Source organism: Culex pipiens, chromosome 1 (genome assembly GCF_016801865.2).
Source record: "Culex pipiens pallens isolate TS chromosome 1, TS_CPP_V2, whole genome shotgun sequence".
Taxonomy (NCBI): domain Eukaryota; kingdom Metazoa; phylum Arthropoda; class Insecta; order Diptera; family Culicidae; genus Culex; species Culex pipiens.
In genome coordinates this window covers 46,095,314-46,117,129 of record NC_068937.1, presented here as the reverse complement: position 1 = coordinate 46,117,129, position 21,816 = coordinate 46,095,314, and the positions used below count along the sequence as shown (strand labels likewise).

General features: G+C 36.6%; 1 protein-coding gene and 1 long non-coding RNA gene across 3 annotated transcripts in view; one reads left to right on the top strand and one right to left on the bottom strand.

The window, feature by feature from the left end:
• The window catches only part of LOC120417017 (chaoptin), a 171,389-nt gene that overhangs the window by 103,519 nt on the left and 46,054 nt on the right, over positions 1 to 21,816 (bottom strand). The window lies entirely within an intron of this gene.
• LOC120417019 (uncharacterized) overlaps positions 1,514 to 21,816 on the top strand; it is a 39,599-nt gene continuing 19,296 nt past the window's right edge. The window contains exons 1-2 of the long non-coding RNA XR_008211726.1: positions 1,514 to 1,762; positions 19,442 to 19,669. This is a non-coding gene — a long non-coding RNA (uncharacterized LOC120417019). The remainder of the gene's footprint in view (positions 1,763 to 19,441; positions 19,670 to 21,816) is intronic.

Sequence of the window (21,816 nt, the reverse complement as noted above, 5' to 3'; positions counted from 1 at the left end):
CAAAGGGTTAATTTTTTTCATTGCAAAGCGGACTAATAGCTTTCGAGATGTCAGTCAGTTGAAAATTACAAACTAATTAGGCGACACTTGATGAATTTCGATGATTGGCCGATTTTCAAATGTCCAGAGAAAAAAATTAGGTAATTTTCTTAGCTTTTCAAGCAGATTTTTTTTTTCAAATTGCTTTTCTTTAAAAAAATATTGATTAGGCTCAAAAAACCTAAAAAACAAAAATTTATACTTAAAAGTAACTATAACTTGAAACGGTAAAAAAGCAAAGTAATCCACTTTAACGACCCCCGGGTCTTTTGTGGTCTCTGTTGCAAGTTTCTGCTCATTTCTAGGCGTCCGAAGGTTATGTGTGGTGGCCCAAAACCTCTTTTACGCAAATGGACCGACGTTTTACTTCCCCATCCGATAGAAGGCGTGGTCAGGCAAATCTCGTATCGAAAAATGCAACCGGGTCCGTCTGGGATTGAACCCAGGCCATACTGGGGTTTAGAGGCTACCACGCTAACCACTAAACCACCGGACCCGGCTACGGTATATCATGTAAAAAAATGTGAGCTACTTTTCGATGCATATTCGATATTGCTTTAAGAATGATTTTTAATTGCTTTAAGAAATATGTTAAATCCCCTAAAACATATTAAGAAAAAACTTTTTTAAAGATACATATTTTGGGCATTCAACATAAAGTAAAAAAAAGTGGAATAAAAAAATTTGAATTTTTCCCGTGTACTTTTTTTTATAAAGTCATAAGCTATTATTTGAAAAAAAAAACAAAACAAATTATTTTGTAAAATAAATGATTTAGAGTGTATGTTATGAAAGAAACAAATTATCTGGAAAACTGACTACATGTTCAGAAATAATGAAAGGAGATATACCTAATTATATTAGTGGATAAATAATTTAAAAAAAAATTATGTTGTTCTATATAATATGAAATAATTGATTAGAATTAAATAATTAATTCTTTCGGCAATTGCCGCATTTTATGAACTAAACCGCAAATTTACATCTATTTTAGTATAAGTTGGTGAATCAACAGTTTTCAGATGAAAAATATTCAAATGAAACGTTCAACAATAATATTGAAGAACAATATCATCTTTCTTATGCAAAATGATTAATTTAAAAAAAAAAATGGCTTTATTTTGACACTATGTGTTTGTTGATGACTTTGTAGACATTTCTCAACGCATGCTTTGATAAAACTAATATTGACTGAATTTAGCTCTTAGTCTTAAAGCAAAGATTTGTTAAATAAATCATTTTTTCTGACGAGTCACGAGCCTGGTGTCGCCGAGAATTGAGAAGAATAACATTAGGAAACAACATTCAATAAAGTAAATTGACTGATTGTCCACATTCGAAGCCATTTTCATTCCTGTTGATGAGTGAAGAGTTAGAAAAGAAAAACAAATCTGGTGTTAAAATAAACTGTTTTTTTTTTTATACTTGCAAGGGCCTAGAAAATCGCTCTCGTTTCTCTCAAATATGTTTATTCGGCTGCTTAATTTTGCTCTGGAGCATGTAACGGTAGCAAAGCAGAAAGAACGAGAGAAATCGAGAGAAACGAGATTAACTCTCTTGCTCGCTATCTTTTCCTTTTCTACACCCAATAGATTTCACTAATATCTTCGAATATCTCACTATATTCGCTATAAAGAATTAACACCTATTATTTTTGTTTCTCTTTCTCTCAGAAGTCCATGGATTTATCTCTATGCAAAAATGCAGAAAAATAACAGTTTTGGTAAGTAAACAAAATGTCTACAGAAATTTAAATGATTTTCGAAATATTTTGTTTCTACAGTTCATAAAGTTTAATCCACTTTGTTTTTGTCTGGCGATTAAAGCGATTAAGTGTGACAATTCGAATTTCCTCGTAGCCATAACACTCCATCAGCAACCTTGCTTACTGTCCCAATTCGAGATCGAAAACAGCTGTTTTCCAAACCAAAGCATTTGGTGGCATTCTGTTTGTCGATATTTGTGATTTTTGTTGCCCTGCTGGTGTGCTTCCAGTGCAGTGTTCGCCGATATCTGGAAGCTGTGTCTGCCGGATTGCTGTTTTTGTTATTGATAGATGATGTGACTAATGCCAATGTCGTCCAACTGTGTTTGACGATTGCCCCTCCGGCAGTTTGTGTCAGAAGGGGTTAGTTTGGGTAAATTTATTATTTTTTGACAAATTTAAGCAATCAAGTGTGATGGTTTTAAAACTAGTTCTGTCAAAAAAAAATCTAGTTTTTACCAAACTCACTCCACGTAACGGTCCCCCGAGAGTTGGCCACAAATGCGCCACATGACCATATCGGCAGAATCGACCGCTGCCGGGCCCCAGCCAGTTGGAGCCGATTGCATCATCTCTGCTGGTCGTCGCCGCATCTCATCATCAGCAGCATCCGTGCCAGTGTCCTCTGCTGTTGATGCTGTTTGCGTTCATTCCCTGGGATAATGACGAGAGCTCAGCTGGGGCGACTGGTCCGTTGGTTGAGCCGGGTACAAGCCAGTCAGCAATAGTGAGTAGCGTGTGACATATGATACAATTAAGCGCTTCCCTCCAACCTCCTCCCCCCTCCTCGATGGTTTCAGCGAGATCGGTTTTGAGAAATGAGCTTTGCCAAATGGGGCCTCGGCAACACAACACAGCCAGCACGACAACGACGGTTTGTTCTGATTCTTGTTGCTTTTTGATGGAGTCATAAATTGAGAATCGGGAGAACTTTGTTGTGTTGTGGGGGGCGCAGTGCGAATTGATCGAGTTTTGTGGTGGAAAACTGTTTGAATGTAACAAATTTGTTAAATACAAGAAATAGGTTTGTTTGGAAACATTTGTCACCAAAATTTCAAATATTTTGCACAATTTTTCGATTACAAAAAAAACCTTCTCAAGACAGCAATTCCCCACGAAAACTGCATGATTCAAAAAAAAAAATCTCTTATCGGGCTCAAAATTGTCTGGGGTTTCTTGGCCGAAATTATTAAACCCGTATTTATTTGTTTGGCCGTTAGGGTGACCTACGCCGTGTTAGGGTGGTCTGAAAAATTGCCAAAAATCATAACTACGCACCATTTCAACCGATTTTGTTGGTGGATTGTTGTCCACGCTCCATACAAAAAGATAATTATTTTTTTGTATGGAAATTGTCCACGACGGGGGGTTCGATTTCCAAAAAAAGTGTCCACGTGGTTTATAGATGGTCCCTTAGTAAAAAAGAGTCGGTTTTTTTCTCGGGGGATGGGGATATTTAAAACTTTTAACTATTTTTTCTAAAAAGCCTATCTAATACCCGTTTGTTTGCGTCTAAGACAGCTAAAATCGGTTGGAATGGTGCCCTTTCCCTCCAAAATTTGGTGGGCAAAAATATGTATTGCTACAAATTTTAATTTTCATTAAAAAAAACACATGAAAAATTGATTGTAATCTATTCAGAGTAAATTGTGTAACGTATGATAAATCAAATGAAGGCTTTAAAATATTTTCCCCAGATTATTAAATTGGGGATTACAGATCGGAAATAGACTTAAAATTATAGGGTAATTCTCTACCAACTCACACGAAATCGGGAAAAGTTGCCCCGACCCCTCTTCGATTTGCTTGAAACTTTGTCCTAAGGGGTAACTTTTGTCCCTGATCACGAATCCGAGGTTCGTTTTTTGATATCTTGTGACGGAGGGGCGGTACGACCCCTTCTATTTTTGAACATGCGAAAAAAGAGGTGTTTTTCAATAATTTGCAGCCTGAAACGGTGATGAGATAGAAATTTGGTGTCAAAGGGACTTTTATGTAAAATTAGACGTAACAATGTTCTACAAAGTTGTAGAACAAACCATTACATAAATTTTGATACATACTTTATTACTTTTTGCGTTTCTCTTTGTTTCGTCGTCCGTGTCTGTCGCGGGTGACCATGAACGGCCATGATCGATGACGACCAACTTTTTCAAAACTTTTTTTCGTAAAATCGCGATAACTCGTGATGTTTATAAGCAAACCCCTTATGTCTATATATCAAATTTTTTGTAATTGTCTGCTCTACAACTTTGTACAACATTGTTACACTCTAAAAAATAACCCTGCAAAGTTAGAAAAAACACGAAATTTTAAAATGAAAAATTTTGTTCTAAATGAAAAAATGACCCTTCTGGGACAATGTAGATTCGAAAAGTACATTAAATTTCCCATAAAATGACATGTTTCAAAAAATTTTACAGTCGAGTAACGGAAAATGGGAGAATTTTTAAATTTTTTTTAGTGTTTTTTTCGATGAAAAATACGTTTTTTCGGAATTCTGAGTACGCCATCAAATCGGGCGTCTAATTTTACATAAAAGTCCTTTTGACACAAAATTTCTATCTCATCACCGTTTTAGGCTGCAAATTATTGAAAAACACCCCTTTTTTCGCATGTGCAAAAATGAAAGGGGTCGTACCGCCCCTCCGTCACGAGATATCAAAAAACGGACCTCGGATTCGTGATCAGGGACAAAAGTTACCCCTTAGGACAAAGTTTCACGCAAATCGAAGAGGGGTCGGGGCAACTGCTGTGTGAGTTGGCGGAGAATTACCCTATAGGAAAATATATTTTTTCCTAATTTCATTGATAATTTTCAAATTTGAAAAAAAATAAATGGTAAAGTTTGCTGATTTCATCGAAAAAATATTTGGAAAATTTTGCAATCAAAATTGACACTTCAAAGGACGTTATATTTAAGATTTGGTTCATTTTAAAATGTTAGTCCTGACTTCAAAATTTGTTTTTCTAAAGATATCTAAAAATTCCATTAATCTTTCTTTTTTTAACACTCAAAACTGGACTATTAGTTGCTAAGATATTGGCATTAGAAAAGGGGAAGTTGTTAGGTTGAGACTAAGAAATCTAAAATTTTCCCATTTTTAAAGAGAAATTTACAGCCAAATTTATAGAAAATTGTCTGACCAGTTTGTAACAAATATTTTCAGAAATGGACAACAATGGACACTATTTTTTTAAATGGAAAAACTGATATTTTTTCTTTGAAATCCTTTTTTAGTTTTGAAAACGGCGCTCTTTATTAAAATTTCTGTTAAGTACTTTTAGAAAGCAAATTTTATATTGCAATAAAAACTGAAATAAAAAAATAGTTAATATTAATCTGAAAAAAAAAATCAACATGTTTGTCGGTAATTCTAAATGGCTCAAAAATTGCATTTCAGTGATTCAAAATATCAAATTTAGGGAAAATAATTTCTTAAAAAATAATATAAAAAACGGGAAATTGCTTTATCGTGCCTATTTTTTCACCTACAACTTTGTCGAAGACTGCAAATCGATCAGAAAATTAAAAAAAAACATGCATGAAATAGACCTATTTTGTAAAGAATTACTCAAGTGATTTATGAATGAGCCCTTATATCCAAAGTTTTTTAACGCATTTTACCGTAATCTACATATTTAAGTTTTGCCTTTTAATTTTTAATTATTTGCTTGTTTTAATTTTTTGCTTTTTTTACAAATATTTTTTAAAGTTTTTGTCACCCCCCCTCTTATTTGGCCCAAAAAATCAGAGGACAAAAAAAATCGTCAAATCTTACTTTTTTGAAAATTAATGATTGCAAAACAACAGAAATAATGTAAAGTGCATTTTAAAACACTTTTTCAGCTAAATGTAAAAAATATGCTTTGTCATTCCAATTTTTATATTTTTATATTTTTTTGCCCCTCCCCTCCTAGACCCCGTCCATAGCCGAGGGACAAAAACTTTGAAAAATATTTGCATTGGCCTAAGTTGTAGTCAAAATGCTTTGAGAATTGAAAACAAATATTTTCTTTAAAAAAAAATGTTGGTCATTGTTTAGAAATGATTTTAGACGAATTATTACCCATTTAGATGTGATGTTGGTTAATACTTGGAATAATGTATTTTCAAGTGAAATAAACCAAATAACTCGTTCAAACAAAAGTTTTTTGAACGGTAAAAAACAAAATCATATTTTTATCAACATAACATAACTTTGATTTCAACGATTGGTGTGATTTTGGGGAACCTGATTCTTAGAAAAACGAGCGTAAATTCCCGATCTTGACAACTAAATTGTAAAAATTTGTTATCGAATATTCTATCACACTTTAAGTTTCACTAAACATGTTGAATAAAACAAGTGGTAGAATGTCTGTCGAATAAAGCAAAAGATTGCAGAAATTTCTCCCCGTTCACTTGCGAGCACAAATCCTACGCGATGCAAACCTGCTCTTATGAATTCTCTCTTATGCTCTCCCTCTCCCTTTCCCACTCTCTGATCAGGCTCAGGCTCAGATTGGCTCAGACAACCCGACTGCACTTTGTCGCTTCAATTTGATTCAAAATCTATGTTTTTTAAAAATATTTCAGAACATCAAAGAAACATTTGACAGGAACTTAAACCATGCAAAATTCAATGAGACGGTAAACTCTGGTAAAGATTTTGTTTGCTTCGCTCGTCTCTCAGCTTGCTCTTGTGTTAGTGTGGCCAGCGATTCTGTGTGGCTGTGTGAAGCGATCGACCAACTCGCTGGCTGTTAGCGAATCGTTATAGCTCACGATTGATTGCGGCTTGACGATTCAAGCTAGCAATTTGATCGGTGTTGAGCGAGTGATTGTTGGTTATTGAACCGAACCTTGGAATGAAGGATATCAAGGTTTTCTCAAATATTTTTAATACATTCATTTTTTATTTGGTTAGATCAACCATTTCGAAATTTTCCCCATATTTAGAGGCACCAAATTTACAATTCACTCTCGCTCATCAAGCCCTTTAATTGTCAATTTATCAATCAATCAAACCATCTCCAAAGAAGAAAAACGCACCATAAACGCGTCTACACCGCACACCATCATCGTCTCAACCCACTCTCATCAGTCGGCGTCGCAGTCTGGAGATCATATTTCCCCGAAAAACCATTTACGAAACGAAACACGCAGAACGGGAAGAATCTCCGACGCTGGCTGGCCAAAATTTTAGCGCTTGGCATGTAGCCATATTTCAAGCTTTAAATCCTCTTCGCTCGACGTCAAGCCGTGGGTCTGGACGCTATAGGTTAAGGTTGGCGTCATTTGATGTTTCTTTTGAAGATGAGCGTTTGAGTAAGAACTTCAAAAGTTTGAGTTGGAACATGCTGTATTGCTGCCAACCTTATTATTCATAACCTGGAACTCCATCAAAGTCACAGACAATCAGATCTCGAGAGTCGCGACTGTTTGTTTGGCGCTGACGTTTGAACAACTTAAGGAGGTAGTTCCCGAAGGGAAAAGGGGTTTGAGTCCCCGGCGGTACAAATAAAGAACCCCCTCCCGGCTTTCGGCAGCTTTGGTCCCTCGTAATCGGCACGATTTATGTAACGTTCGCGGTATGACTGGGCACGGCCAGGGTTGCACGTGACCGGGAGCAAGAAATGAGCAATTAAGGCGAGAGGGACGTCATCGCGAGCGAGGAATTTTCAGCCGAAGAGATGAATCGATTCGGTTCGGTAACTTTATGTGTTCTGAATTATCGATTTGAGCATAGAGTCAAACGGGGGTTTTAAAAGTTGTTGTTTTCAAACTTGTCCTTGGCTATGTCTTTATTAATTTGAGCTTTATCAAAAACATCTTAAAATTGACTTTAAATTCTCAATTGTTCCAAACACATCACCGTTCTCGACGTAACAACCAGGTGACTTGTACGGGGGCTCGCTGACGCTCTCCAAACAAACATAAACAAAGATTCTTGGAAGCCAGATGCACTGTTTGCAATTCAAAATGCTGGCAGTCACCGTCATTGTCGCCCACAACAAAGTAGAGAGGGACAGCAGAAAAAAAAACCGTTCCCGTGAAAGGAAGTCATCGAGGACGGTCCGTGGAGGCGGTAATGGTTTGGGTACAACAATGGCCAACCCTCGTCCCACTTGCCGTGGGTTCCTCCAACCCACCAGCAATCATCATCATTGTCGTATTACGTGTGGCCAGCTGAGCTAAATATATGAAACCGATGAGTAAGCACATGTTTTAGCGCGCGCGAGCGGGCTTCCATTAGCTCGCAACTATAACGAACAAACATTTGGAACGGTGGCCATAATAGTTAGCTTCCAAGAACACACGTCTGGAAACCTTAAAATGTAACAGCTTAGAAGAAATAAAACAATCGAAATAAAAATTCACCTGATATTTGTTGTTCCTTTTATTAGCTTTGACAGAAATTTCTATGACCTTTATTTTTACTCAAGTGACGATTACGAATCACAGGGTTGCCAGTCCTTCGATGTTTAAGACTAATTGGAAAGGTCTTTGTTAAAAAGAGTCCAAAAATGCACAGCTCAATGCAATGGTTTCGAATGTAATTTTCATTAAAAATGGTTGAAATCTGACACATAAATGTTTTATAAAGTCAACTTAAGTACTCATAATTTAAAACAGGGTTGCCAGATTTTTTAAAATGACATTTTCTAAATAAAAATTATTGATTATATCTAATCAAGTTCTCAATAATCAACAATGCTGCAAACGATAATTATCCATCAAAAATTTTCAATTTTCGCCCCAACACCAAAGTTCGTTACCGTTTCTCACACATCAGCTGGAAGCAGTAGCAATTACTTTCTATTTTTACCACAGAGTGCGGTGTACGGTTGGATATTTTCCTGGATGCAAAAGCTAGACCAAAAACATTTGCCCCAACGGGTCGGGACTGTTGCGCGTTCAACGCAACCTCTTCTAGTTCGGACGAAGAACTGGTCCCTTTGGTCTTAAGAAAAAAGAAGGGGCCCCGCTCGAGTTGAGGAATTGTTTCACTTCCTCCGGCGATGTCTTGCTCTAGCATCCACCTACACCATAGGCGAGCGACTTGGCTGTTGGAAAGAAGAAAAAGTAGTGTTTTCTCTCTTGATGGTGGCAAAGTTGAAACAGGTTTGACCTTCTCCTTGCAAAGTGGTAAGTTACGGGAAAGTGAATGAGTTGGGTTCTATTTTATTTAGAATCATCACATTAAAGTCACTTTTTTTTCAATTATGTTAAGGTTTCTAAATATTTAAAAGATTTTATTAAATTAATTCTTATCTTTTTTTCAGGATGTCATATTTGAGCAGTTTTTGTTCTGCGAAAAACTTAATTTCTCTTGTTTTATATTTTTTCTTGTTTCATTTTTAGTATTTTTATTTGCATTTATTTGTTTAGTTCAGGTTTGTTCTGATAGTATTTGGCTTATTCTAACATCTCCTTTTGTCTTTTTAAGTTTTTTTTATATTTTGCAGTCAATTTTTCAATTTATGTTTTTGCTTGTTTTTCACATTTTCTGCTATAACATGCTACAATTATCATTTTAATTGTAGAAAAATGCTTAGAGGCTTAGTCTGGGACATAACAAAAATTACTCCATAGTTATTTGTTATATAAAATATAGGAAATGTTACTGAAAAACGTTACTTAATCCACCTTTAGGTGGTTGGTGCCTTCCTTACATTCATAAAGTCAATACATTCAGTAAAAATAACAACATTCCCCCTTAACATGTTTAACAAATCAACTTTCTTACTCATTTCTTTTGATAGGGTTCGCAGACCTTCAATATTTCTTACTCATCGGCAAGGTCAAACCTATTCAAGGATAGTTCGCATGAAAAATTCAGACAATATTTCTATCACAATATCTGAAATCCGGCCTCCAAAAAGTGTATAATTAACACTTAAGTGCTAATAACTTTTGATAGTGTATAAATAACACTTAAGTGCTGATAACTTTTGATAGGGTTGTCAGATCTTCGATGTTTTGGGCTCATTGGAAAGGTCTTTTTAATACCTTTCTGAAAATGTATAACATGATAGGTTTTCTTGCAAAAACCACCCTTTTTACAATCTTCCGGACATACGCCTAAATCGTTTTTTTAGCATAACTTTTTAAGTACTTAACTAAACTTGCTGATTTTAAATAGAGACCTATGGGACCCCAAGACGGATCGAATGAGACTAATACGGTCAAAAACCGTTCATCCAGTCCGGAGATAATCGAGTGACAATTTTTTTGTCCACCCACCTACACACATCCACACAGACATTTGCTCAGAACATGATTCTGAGTCGATAGGTATACGTGAAGGTGGGTCTAGGTAGTCAAATTAAGAAGTTCATTTTTCGAGTGATTTTATAGCCTTTCCTCAGTAAGGTGAGGAAGGCAAAACTGCCAAAGTTGACCCCACTTAAAATGACATTTTAAAAACATGCTTTTTAAAGACCAAAAAATGGCTGAAAAACGATTTTTGGTGAATTTTTAAGATCAAAACCCACCTTGAGTCGGTTTCGAACAACCTTGAGTCGGTAATAACAATGAAACTTTTTAATTTAATCTCAAGTTACTGTTATTTCGGCCAAGTTTAATAGAAGTTATGAAAAAAGTGTACAAAAAATAAGATTACACTAAATTAATTCAAATAACAAATCGTTTGAGCTTTTTTTAACTGACTGAGAAAGCCAAAAATCATCAAACTAATTTAGAAGTTATTGAAAGAGGTATTTGTATTTCTCCAAATTAGGTAGCAAATTGTTATTAATTAAAAAGAATTTAAGAAAAAAAATTACTCATAATAAAATAAACCCGCTTTTCTTTATTTCACCTTTATAACAAATATTCAAGTTACGACAATTACAATTTTGATTTCTATTTTTGGATACCTATGTTTAAAATAACCAAAAAATGCCATCTTTTGAGCTATGGCACCAAAATCAAAATTTGTTTGCTCAACCTAGATATTTTAAGAAAAAGATTATTTTAGCAAAACACCAAAATGACGGTAATTTTTTTCATTTTACATTTTGATTTAAAACCAAAATTGCAATCAAAAAGCGTTTTTCAACATTATTGATCAAGCTTGGCCAGCCTTGAAAAAACATTTTTTTCGAAGAGATCGTAAAATTTCCCAAACAAATTGCTTTAAAACAATTAAAGATTTGTCTAATGGTTCCTGAGATACAGCCTCTGAAAAAAAAAAACAAACAGGACAAATTATGTTTTTTGAGTGTTAGCAATGAAACTTCCAATATTCAGCTGAAAATATCGCATTGATTGTCGAACCGATTTGCAATGCCAAAAATGAAACATTCGTGAAATTTTGTGATGTTTTCGGTAAGGGTTTTTTACATTTTTAAAATAAAGACTAGCTTGTCAAAAAGTCAAAATTACCTTGTTTAGACCTTTTGAAAAGTTGTACTCGATTAAAAATATGCAAAAATATTGTTTTCAGATAGACCAGAAAATGACACTAATGTTTCATTTATTTTGACAGTGTAAATTGATGCAACAGTTGCTGAGATATTCTTACCTGAATATTGGACATTTTATTGTTAGCACTAAGTAAATAAAAAACAATTGATTTCAATCGAAAATTTATGTTAAAAATAACCAAAATTGAGATATTTTGTAAAAATTACACACTAAATAAATTGGACAAACAAACTTTGATAACCTTGAAGCTTAGTTTTCTAAATGGATCTGTAATTTTATTGATTGAAAATGGTGTCAAAGTCAAACTTATGAGAACTTGGACGAGCTTTCCGTTAAAAATAATGTCGAGACTGAAAAATCAAGTCTCACATATATAAATGCCCAAAAACTACAACAAAAAAATGTCAAAACCTCTATTTTCTCAACATTTTTTCAAACCGATGTTTAAGTATCTGCACAAGGATTGGACTTAGATTTTGAATTTCCCGGGAATTGAGAGATGAAATTTGCATTTTCCCAAGACCCGGGAGTTAATTTTGTTTGGCAAATAACTCTAGACTTAGTACAATGGTCAATATTGAAACTTTGAGGTAAAATTGTTTGGAGAATCGATTCTGGCGACCGGTTTTCACCACCCTGCATTTTCCGTGATGTTTTTTTTTCAAAAGGCTATTTCCACACAAATTTTGAACGACTTTAAAACAGAAAAACCAAACAAACGGGTGCGTGTTTTTATTTTCAGTGTTATTTTTTTTTACAATATTAAAATTATTTAAATATAAATATAAAAAATTCAAATTGTGAAACATAAAACTATTTCAATAACTTACGCCCTTCTCAAATGTCATTCTCGAGTACAACTGGCTCCATATACACAAAAAAGGCTTATGTGAGCCAAGGATAAAATGTATTCAAAGTTTCATCGAAATCGGGGAGGGTCGAGTAAAAAAGCACCTGAAAAAATCCTGTTTTGGGCTGGAATTGCTTGTATTCGAATCTCAATAATTCCAAAACTATAAAGTAAGTCTTAGATCACCGTTTGGACAGCGTCTATAGCACTTTTATCTGGATTATCTTAATCTTGTCATGAAAGATACATTTTGATTAAAAGAATAATGGCTTTCTTTAGGTCATCCTTTGTTTAGTATTTAGTATATATTTGTTAATATGCAATTTATTTAGCTAGCTTGTTTAGTATTTTTATGCTTGTTGATCTATTGATGTTTTCTTTTAACCGTGTGTGTTTTTTTACAGTAGTCTATTTGTCTCATTTCATTTTTTGATTATTGTTGCAAAAAATATTATATTGTTTGATTTGTATCTATTTTCTTACAAAGCTTAATTTTCGATCTTTCCTAGCTTACCCCCGTTCCCAACATTCCTTGGACTATTTCGTGACGACTTTTGTTTAGTTGCTCGGAAGAATTCCTTTACGTTTTCTGTTTGCTCTAGTGTGGGGTTCGGTTGTAGGTGTGTCTCAAGACCTCCCCGTACCCTTCCCCCCATTTCTACTACTAAACTAGTCGGTCACGCCAAGGAGAGCCGTTTCCCCCCCCACAGAATGCCACATTTCTCTCCTCCTCCCTAGAGCGGTGTAGATTAATTATAAAATGTGATAGATAGAAGGAGGTAAAGCGAGGTAAGGGGGGAAATGCTAAGGTGAGGTTAACACGTGAAGGAAAGTTTTCCTTCCTCCTTCGACTAGCGGCGCTTCAGGAGGGTTTAGGGCAAAGGCTGTAGTTCGGGGCGGCTATGGGAAAACGGAAAAGATATGAAACAGCAAAGTTGGAAAGTTGATTGTGCACTTTAAATAAATCAATATAGACTGTTTTTTTCCGTCCGTTCGGTGCTCCACTTGAGTTTTTTCTTCTTTTATTTTCTGTTGTCAACTCAAACTGACGGAACTATTTATTCATGGATTACCGGCGGGGCCCGGCCCCGAGAAGTGTAAGGTCAAAGAGTACCCGAGGAGAGGTGCAGTGCCACCGCTTTTTCGTTCCGAAGGGTTGGGAAAAAAGGTGTCACAAGAAAAGTGCTAATTCAATTATTTATTTTTATGACGGCACTGGTTTTCAGGGCAGAGCTTGCCGTTTTAAGTTGAGGCGTTGACCTTACGCAACCTTATAAGTGAAAATAAAAAAATCTAACCAAATTAAGATTTAGAAGATTTAAACAATTCTCAATTTTCGTTGTCCAAATGTAAAAATGGCAAACGAAGCTAACAAGACCAAAAGTGAGTAAATATTCGGATAATTTATTTATTAACTTTGGAATTACGGATGAAAAATTATCCCAGAAAATCATACGTGAGATATTCCTAATTTAAAAAAAATATCTTATCTCACAATCCTCACACAACTCTGAATCACCACTTTATGACACATCAAAACGCCATTTCCAAGATTGTTATCACCTCTAATGTGCAGCACAGATGGTGGTGGCGGTACTTCCCTGCCAGACTCGCGCGCACTGATTGAGATCTACCACCGTTGGACGTCAATTCTGTGACATCCTCGTCAATCTCTCCGACTCCGAGTCTCATCCGCTCTGCCGTAATCCAGTCACAGAATTAAATTAAGTTTTCCAACTGTTTTTCATTTCCTGTGGCTTCTCGTTGCTAGCGAACAAAATCGAGGAAAAGTTTAAGGGCACGGGCCAGAACCAGTTTTTCCAGCTTTGCTATCAACGTTGCATGCAAACTGCACTTTCTGAAGTTGTTTCGAAAGAGGGAGAGGCCATTTCACCGAAAATCGTTTAACCGAATGTGACTTAACTTACAGTTGCATTGACATTGAAATGGTCATTACACCAAAAAGGTCGTTTCGCCGAAAAGGTCATTTCGCCGAATAAGTCGTTTCGCCGGAAAGGTCGATTCACCGCTTTGAACTTGCTTTGAAAGATGATTCCGATTCGGTCTAACTTACAGTTGCCTTGACATTGAATTGGTCTTTGCACCAAAAAGGTCGTTTCACCGAAAAGGTCGTTTCGCCGGAAAGGTCGATTCACCGAATCGGTCGATCTACTGAATTCGGTTAATCATTTTTAAATTGCATGGGATTGCATGAAAACTGCACCGCTAGAAGTTGTTTCGAGAACGGGAAAGGTCATTTCACCGAAAAGTCTTTTTATCGAACGTGACTTGCTTTGAATGTTGATTGTTGTTGGGTTTAAATGACAGTTGTCTTTAAACATTCAATTGTTCGTTTCAACAAAAAGGTCGTTTCACCGAAAGGGTCGTTTCACCGAAAAGGTCGTTTCGCCGAAAAGGGTCGTTCCACCAAATCGATCGATCTACTTAATTGAGTCTATCATTTATACGGGCTTGAGTTTTTCGTTTAAGACAACAATTGCACAATATGACAAAATTCGGCGAAACGACCCAATCACCATCAAAAGACTCTTTCAACCGTGGCCACAGGTCCTGCGCACAATTACGTTCAGCCACTCCGACGATGACTCGGTCGGTTCCGTGTTTTATCACCTCCTAACCTCAAGTCTAGTTCTTGGTAAGGAAGGTCGTACTTCTCGACGGGCAGCGAGCGAGCGATTCCAGCGCTGAGATAAAAGGTCTCCGTGGTGGGAAATGGAAAAACCTTGGCGCTTATTTGCACTTCCTTATGGTTCTTTCGAACAGTTTGCCGTACAGTCGAACCACGATTGTTTGACGCAGTTGAGTTTGAGATATTGAAATTTGGTTATGATTCCAAGTTGTCTAACTTGTGTCTAACCATCGAGCATTTACTATATTCAAGAAGTTCCTCAAAGGAATTACGGAAAACAAAAATGGCGAAACTTGCATTTCCAAGTTATTGCAGTTCTTGCAACGGTAACCCGGGGGGGTTAACCACAGGTTACGTCGTCCCCCCGTTTGATAGATCGAAATTGTGCGATAAGTAAACACACACAAAGCTGGGCTATCTGCCCGGCCAAGATTGGGATTTATTAGTCCCTGGAACTATCGCGCAACTTCCTACTCGGTTTGTAGGGAAGAAAAAAGCGGCCAAGAAGAACACAGAAGTTCTTCGGAAGCGATAAAGAGAGTGGAAAACGGAGAAAGCGGTTCAAAGGAACCGACATGGTTTTTAATTTATTTTTTCTTTCCAAAGAATATTGCATGTTGCACTGGAATGTGCAGCGAGGATGATCTGTTGCGGTGGAAACTTGAAGCTCTAGACGGGAATCATGTTCTGGGAAGGGCTGTTGAAGGTACACAAAGTAACCGCAAGTAATTGGAACCTTCGTAAAGCTGATTTTATATTGATTATGAAAATAAATTGACCGTTCCAAAAAAAAATTAAGATCAGTTTGGATGACCATATCTGGTCCAACAACTTTGGTGGAAGCTTGAAATTTATTATACAGTAAATATCTCACTGATTCCACGATGTTTGGTATGACACTTGACCATTTGGATCGATCTAAGAAATAACCCTTCCGGTTTCGGAACCGATAACCGGAAAATCCTAAAATATTCCGGGTCTTTACGGGTCTTGAAATACTACGTATAGTTATGAGCACTTAAGTGAAATTTACATAAGCTGTCAATTTTCATTGCTGGAAATTTAATTTAAAATTTCTCGCATATCCAAAATGTTGGACCTTCAACCAGCATTGAACAGAAAGTTGGTTTCAATGAGTCAACAAGTTTTAAAAGCTAGCAACACTGTCAAGAGATGTCGAGATTTAGGTAGAGTCCATTGAATTTTTCAAAGTTTGATGATGGAAATGTGATTGGATGTTTTTCAAAACAAACATTTTGCACGTCAATGGAAAGATATTTAAAAGATCATTCTGAGGAGTTAAAAGTGTGTCATACTGGCAACACTTCCAGAAGATATCGAGTCTTGGAAACTTGAATAATGTTTATGAACTCTTCTCGAAAAAAAGTTCCTGTTTGTAAATTTAAGAATTTTCTTTTAGTCAAAATTTTTTGAGATCTGGCAACACTGTGATGAGTCGCGAGATAAAGGTAAAATTTGTTGATCTTTTCAAGGTTGGATGTTGTAAATTTGAAGAAACGTCTTTCAAAGCAAACATGTTGCACATCAATGGAATGATATTTGGAAACTAATTCTAAGAAGTCAAAAGTGTGTCATGCTGGCAACACTTTCAGGATATACCAAGACCTGGATATTTGAATGATTTTCTTTAAACTTTTGTAGAGATTTCTTTGATGTGGATCCAAATAAGTTCGGGGCAAAAACAAATGAAGACTTTGCTTTTATTCAGAATGTTTTATGATCTGGCAGCACTGTCAAGAGATGTCGAGACTAAGGTAAAATATATAAAACTTTTCAAAGTTGGATGTTGGAAATTTGATAACATTTTTTTAAGAACATCCATATGTTACACATCAATGAAGATATCTAAAACAGCACTCTGCGGAATCAAAAGTGTGTCATGCTGGCAACACTTTTGGGAGATATTTCTATAGATTTTCTTATAATATGGATTCAAATAATTTCCATTAAAAAATTTAAGACTTTTCTTTAAGTCAGGATGTTTCAAAATCTGGCAACACTGACTGTCAAGAGTTGTCGAGACTTAGGTAAAATTTGTTAAATTTGTCTAGGTTAGATGTTGGAAGTTTGATTAAATGCCTTTCAAAGCAAACATGTTGCACATCAATGGAAATAAATTTGAAAGATTATTCTGAGGAGTCAAAAGTGTGTCATGCTGGCAACACTTTCAGGAGATACCAAGACCTGGATATAGGAATGATTTTTTTTAAACTTTTGTAGAGATTTGTTTGACGTGGAAGCGAAAAAGTTCGGGGCAAAAAAAAATTGAAGACCTTTCTTTAAGTCAGAATGTTTCATAATCTGGCAACACTGACTGTCAAGAGTTAGGTAAAATTTGTTAAACTTTTCAAGGTTGGATGTTGGAAGTTTGATTAAATGTCTTTCAAAGCAAACATGTTGCACATCAATTAATGATATTTGAAAGACAATTCTGAGATGTGAAAAGTGTGTCATGCTGGCAACACTTTCAGGAGATAATGAGACAGGGAGACTTAAATGTGTTTTTTAATCTTTTCCAGAGATTTTTATTTATGTTAATCCAAATAAGTTACGGGCACAAAATAGAAGATTTTTCATTTTGTCAGATAGTTATATGATATGGCAACACTGTCATAAGATGTAATTGGAAAAATACTGTATAAATGTGAAGAATGCTCGACATTTTTGAGGAACTATTTAGTTTTGATTTCACGACTTAGAATAAAAAAAAACGTGACGTTCTGCATTGGAAAACGCTAAACCATTACTTTAATCCTGCTTCCAAATCCCCATTCAACCAAAGTGTTACTAAACATTCACTTCCCCAACAACTTTAAGCCACTTTCAACAGCTTATTTCACCTCTTCCAGATCCGCAAAACGAAAAAAAAAACACAGAACAGAACAAGAAGGCTAGCCCGGGCAGGGCTGATAAAATTAACCTTCCCCAATCTACTAAATTACTCAACAAGCTAAATGCAATTAAGGCGCGCGCTCACTGTCTCTCTCTACCCTATTTAAGGGCAAGAGAGTACCTTCTAAAACGCTTTTGCAAACAAATTAAAACTCTTACTGCATGGCCGGCCGGCCATCGGCTCGGAGGAAAACTCGGGCTTGATAACACAACCCCCGGTAGTTACAGTCCGTTACGGACCCAAAGACCCTTGGCGGAAAGCTGCAGGGCATGTCATCCTTTAAGTTGAGGGAAGGTAGAGAGTGCAAAAGCTGGGGGTGGTCAATTTTGTATTCAATAGTTGAATTTTGAAGATTTTTTCTAGGTCGTCGCTGTCGTGCTATCTTGTCGCACGTGCATTTTGGGCCAAAAGTCCGTGCATTGTTGTCACTCTTCATATGAAAGAAGTTTCAATCTTGTCGTGCTATCTTGACACACCCTGAAAATTGATGTAAGAGCAACAACTGGCCAAAAGGATTTCAGGTTCGAACGCGTTTGACACATGTACATGCCCGGCTACCGTGAACATTTGTAGTTATAACTCGGGACTCCGACGACAAATTCAACCAAACTTCGGGGCAATGCAGAAAATAGTCATCCAAAAAAAACGTGTATGTTATTGTTTACGTTGCGTATTCTATTTTTTTAATTTTTAGTCAAACATTAAAACACGATTTTCTCGGAACGTCAAGAAGCGACGTGCGACAAGATAGCACGACATCGTCGAAGTGAAGATATCGAAAATCAATTCCCCTCTTCTTGATTTTAATATTGGAGCCTGTACGTGCGACAATCTGCGTCTGACTAGAACAAATGTATGCAATGCGGCAAGATGCCACTCTTTTTTGACATTTTTTTTTGTATGACGTATGGCAAAAATGCACAATTCAAGAAAATATAAAATCAAGTTTTGTATATTTCTTAAGGTCTGATGTAGGTGATCATAATTCGACAATTTAAGCATCCCAACCCTGGCAAACTAACTTCCAAACAAGTCTTGGACGACCCCTCTTGTTGACCCAGGCTCGGCCCTGCTTGTCGGAAAAAGGTAAAGCCCCACACTCTCGGGGTGCAATTGTTCCCTGCGGTGATTCCGAGTTTCTACTTCTTCTAGCTGAGCTGCATCAGCATGATTGCAGGAAATTTTAAAAGTTTCTTTTGCAATTGTGCTTTCTCGATTTGTATGGACGGTTACGTCGTGCCTAACTTGGGGCGTCATCGTGGGAGATGCGTAACTTGTTGCATAATCGTAGGTGCAACTTCATGAACAAAATTCACGAATTCGAGAATTGACTTTTCCGTGTAGTAATTTCTGAGTTTCTAGTCCAATTTTGACATAAACTTAGTGAAATTGCAAAATCTGAGCCAAATTAACACAAAAAATAAGCGTGCAGCAAATCAACAGTATGTCAAAACTGCTTCACGAAATGAATGTCAACGTTGAAATGTTAATGTCAGAGGATTTCAACTTGTATGCAAATCAAGAACCATCAGCCCCCTTTTTTGTAACATGACTTGCATACATTAGCGTGTAGCACCCTCCAGTTGAAAAGAAACGAAATGTCATACACAAAAGTTCTATCGATTCAGCTGATCTGTCAGATTTACCAAGGCCAATGCAATTGTGCTTCATTCCTACCTTTCTTACACGATCTTGACACTCATTTGACAGTTCTCGTGTGAAAAACTTCACCTCCTTCACATAAGCTCCCTAATCATTTGGACCCCCCTGATTTCAACGAGTTCTTTTCCCTTCTTCTCTACTTCCAGATGGAAAATGACTGAATTTGCACCAACTCCAACGAGCGGATGACTAGCGGTACTAATTCACACGGTGTGTCCCACCCCCGCGTCCATCACACATGGCGGCGACGTGACCGCGAGCTCTAACAAGTGACCATAAATGGGGAGGAGGGACTGTGTGCGATGGAACCGTGGCGGCGGCGGCGCCAAACATGGTCATCTGGTTGGGATCTCTGAGTCAGATCCTAAGAGCAGGTGAGATAAGTTACAAGTCGTGCGATTGCAGTTTGATATTGAGCGCGAAAATGAGCACCGTGTCGGTGCGGTTTAAAGTGGGGCAGGTTGGTTGGAGGGTGATTAAGGTGGAGTGATTGGTTTGGTTAAGCTTGTCAATCATGGGAACGGAGCGAACTTATGAATAATATCAACCTTCGACTTGAAATGACCAGGCTAAATATTGTAAATGTTGATCATTATCTTTTTTTGGTAAATTTTTAATTTCAGAACCCTTTTCCAATGTTTTTTGATTTCTGTTAAAAGTCATTATGCTTTCGACAAAAATGTTTAAAATAAAATGTTACAGCATTATGAAAAGGTGAGAAATAGTAGTTCATACATCATCAGAAATCACTCACTTATCGCCGAACGAATCTTTGCCGACTGGAGCGCGCAACCATTCGCGAGCGAACACGACTCGCTAGCTGCCAGCGCCATGGCCAATCGCTTCACACAGCGAAACAAATACTTCGTGAATTTCTTTGCCTACTCCGTCCGTCGACCCGAGTCACAAACGAATATGTTCAGAGAGGAGAGAATCTAACAAAATACCAGCGAGGCGCTCACTTGGCCTGCACTACCACAGTTTGCCGTCAATTTATATTTGGCATGATGGAAATTGCTGTCAATTGTGTCTTTGATGTTGTGTTATCAACAAAATTGCTAAATATGTTTGACAACATCAATTATAAGCAGTTTAATAAATGATCAAAACAATGCCGATTGCCGACTTTTTTCAGTCAGCTTTAAGCGATAGAAAGCAATCGGTCTATCTGAGCCATTCGCTGTACTACCCGATTGGAGTAAGAGGGAGAGCAAAGAGAGAGTATTCAGGAGCGATTGGTCTGGAAGTGGCAAACGGTAGGAAACGGTCAGAGCAGTTTTCCGTCGCGTTCGATTTGTGATCGCGTGTGAATGAGTTTTCTTTAGCAATTTAGGATTTTTCAGCAAGAAGAGTGCTGAAAAAATCGAGTTTTGCACGTAACTTTTTCTTCCATTCCCCAGAACCCCATTCTTCAGAATTCCATTCGCCAGAAAAGTTTTATTTTTATTATGAATGTACTTTATTTCAAAAAGTGATCAGTTTTAAAGTGTAAAGTGTTCAGATTTCGCCTTTATTGTGATAACTGCTGACAAAAAATGAATGTTTCCTTCTTCAAAGAAAGGAAAACTCGCTTGACTTGTGATAATTTCTGACAAAAGGTGAATTTTCCCTTAAACGTTGAGTTTTTTTCTTTAATGAAGGGAAACCCCTCTTGTCTGTCAGTACTGTTGACAAAAGTTTAATTTTCGCCATGAAGTTGAATTTTCTCTTCTTTGCAGAAGGGAAAACTCTCTTGACTGTCGTAACTGCGGACAAAAGTTGAATGTTTTCTTCTTTAAAGAAAGGGAAATTCTCTTGGCTTGTGATAATTGCTGACAAAAGTTGAATTATCCCTGTAAAGTTGAGTTTTTTTTCTTTAAGGGGTTACATACATGTATATCGGCAAAAAAGTCAGACGTTAGTATGAGCTCACACTTCAACTTTTTAAAAATTATTTTTTCATGGCATTAAAATATACATTTTCACCTACTAACAAAACAAATTTGAAGATATTTGGTTGCATCATTGCCGAGATATAGCAATTTCAAGTTAGCAGTTTCAAAAAACGGGTGCCACGATATCTCAACACTGTCTTGACCAAATCGGCTCAAAATTTTGGTGAAGACTCGTTAAACCGGTCCTGTGTGCATGACGAAGCCCGATTTTCAAAAAGTTTATTTAAAAAAAAAGATAAAAATATTTTTGTATTTTTCATATAAAAATCCGTTAGTTTTTGATTTTTGTATTTTTTTAAAAAGCAAATTTTAAAAATTGGACTTCGTCATGCACACGGGACACATCTTGAGAGTCTTCACCTCAAATTTCAGCCAATTTGGTCCATCCCATCTCGAGATATCGTGGCACCCGTAAATCAACTCGGGGTTTAGAGAAAAACGCCAACAAAGTTTGACAGCCCGCTTTGCGCATGGCAAAATTTTGAGCTTAAATCGTCTCTTACTCAGTTTAATCATGAAATATCTTCATGAAACTTTCAGGAGTGATTAATAATCATCTTTTCAGTGGATCTAACAAATATTCTGTA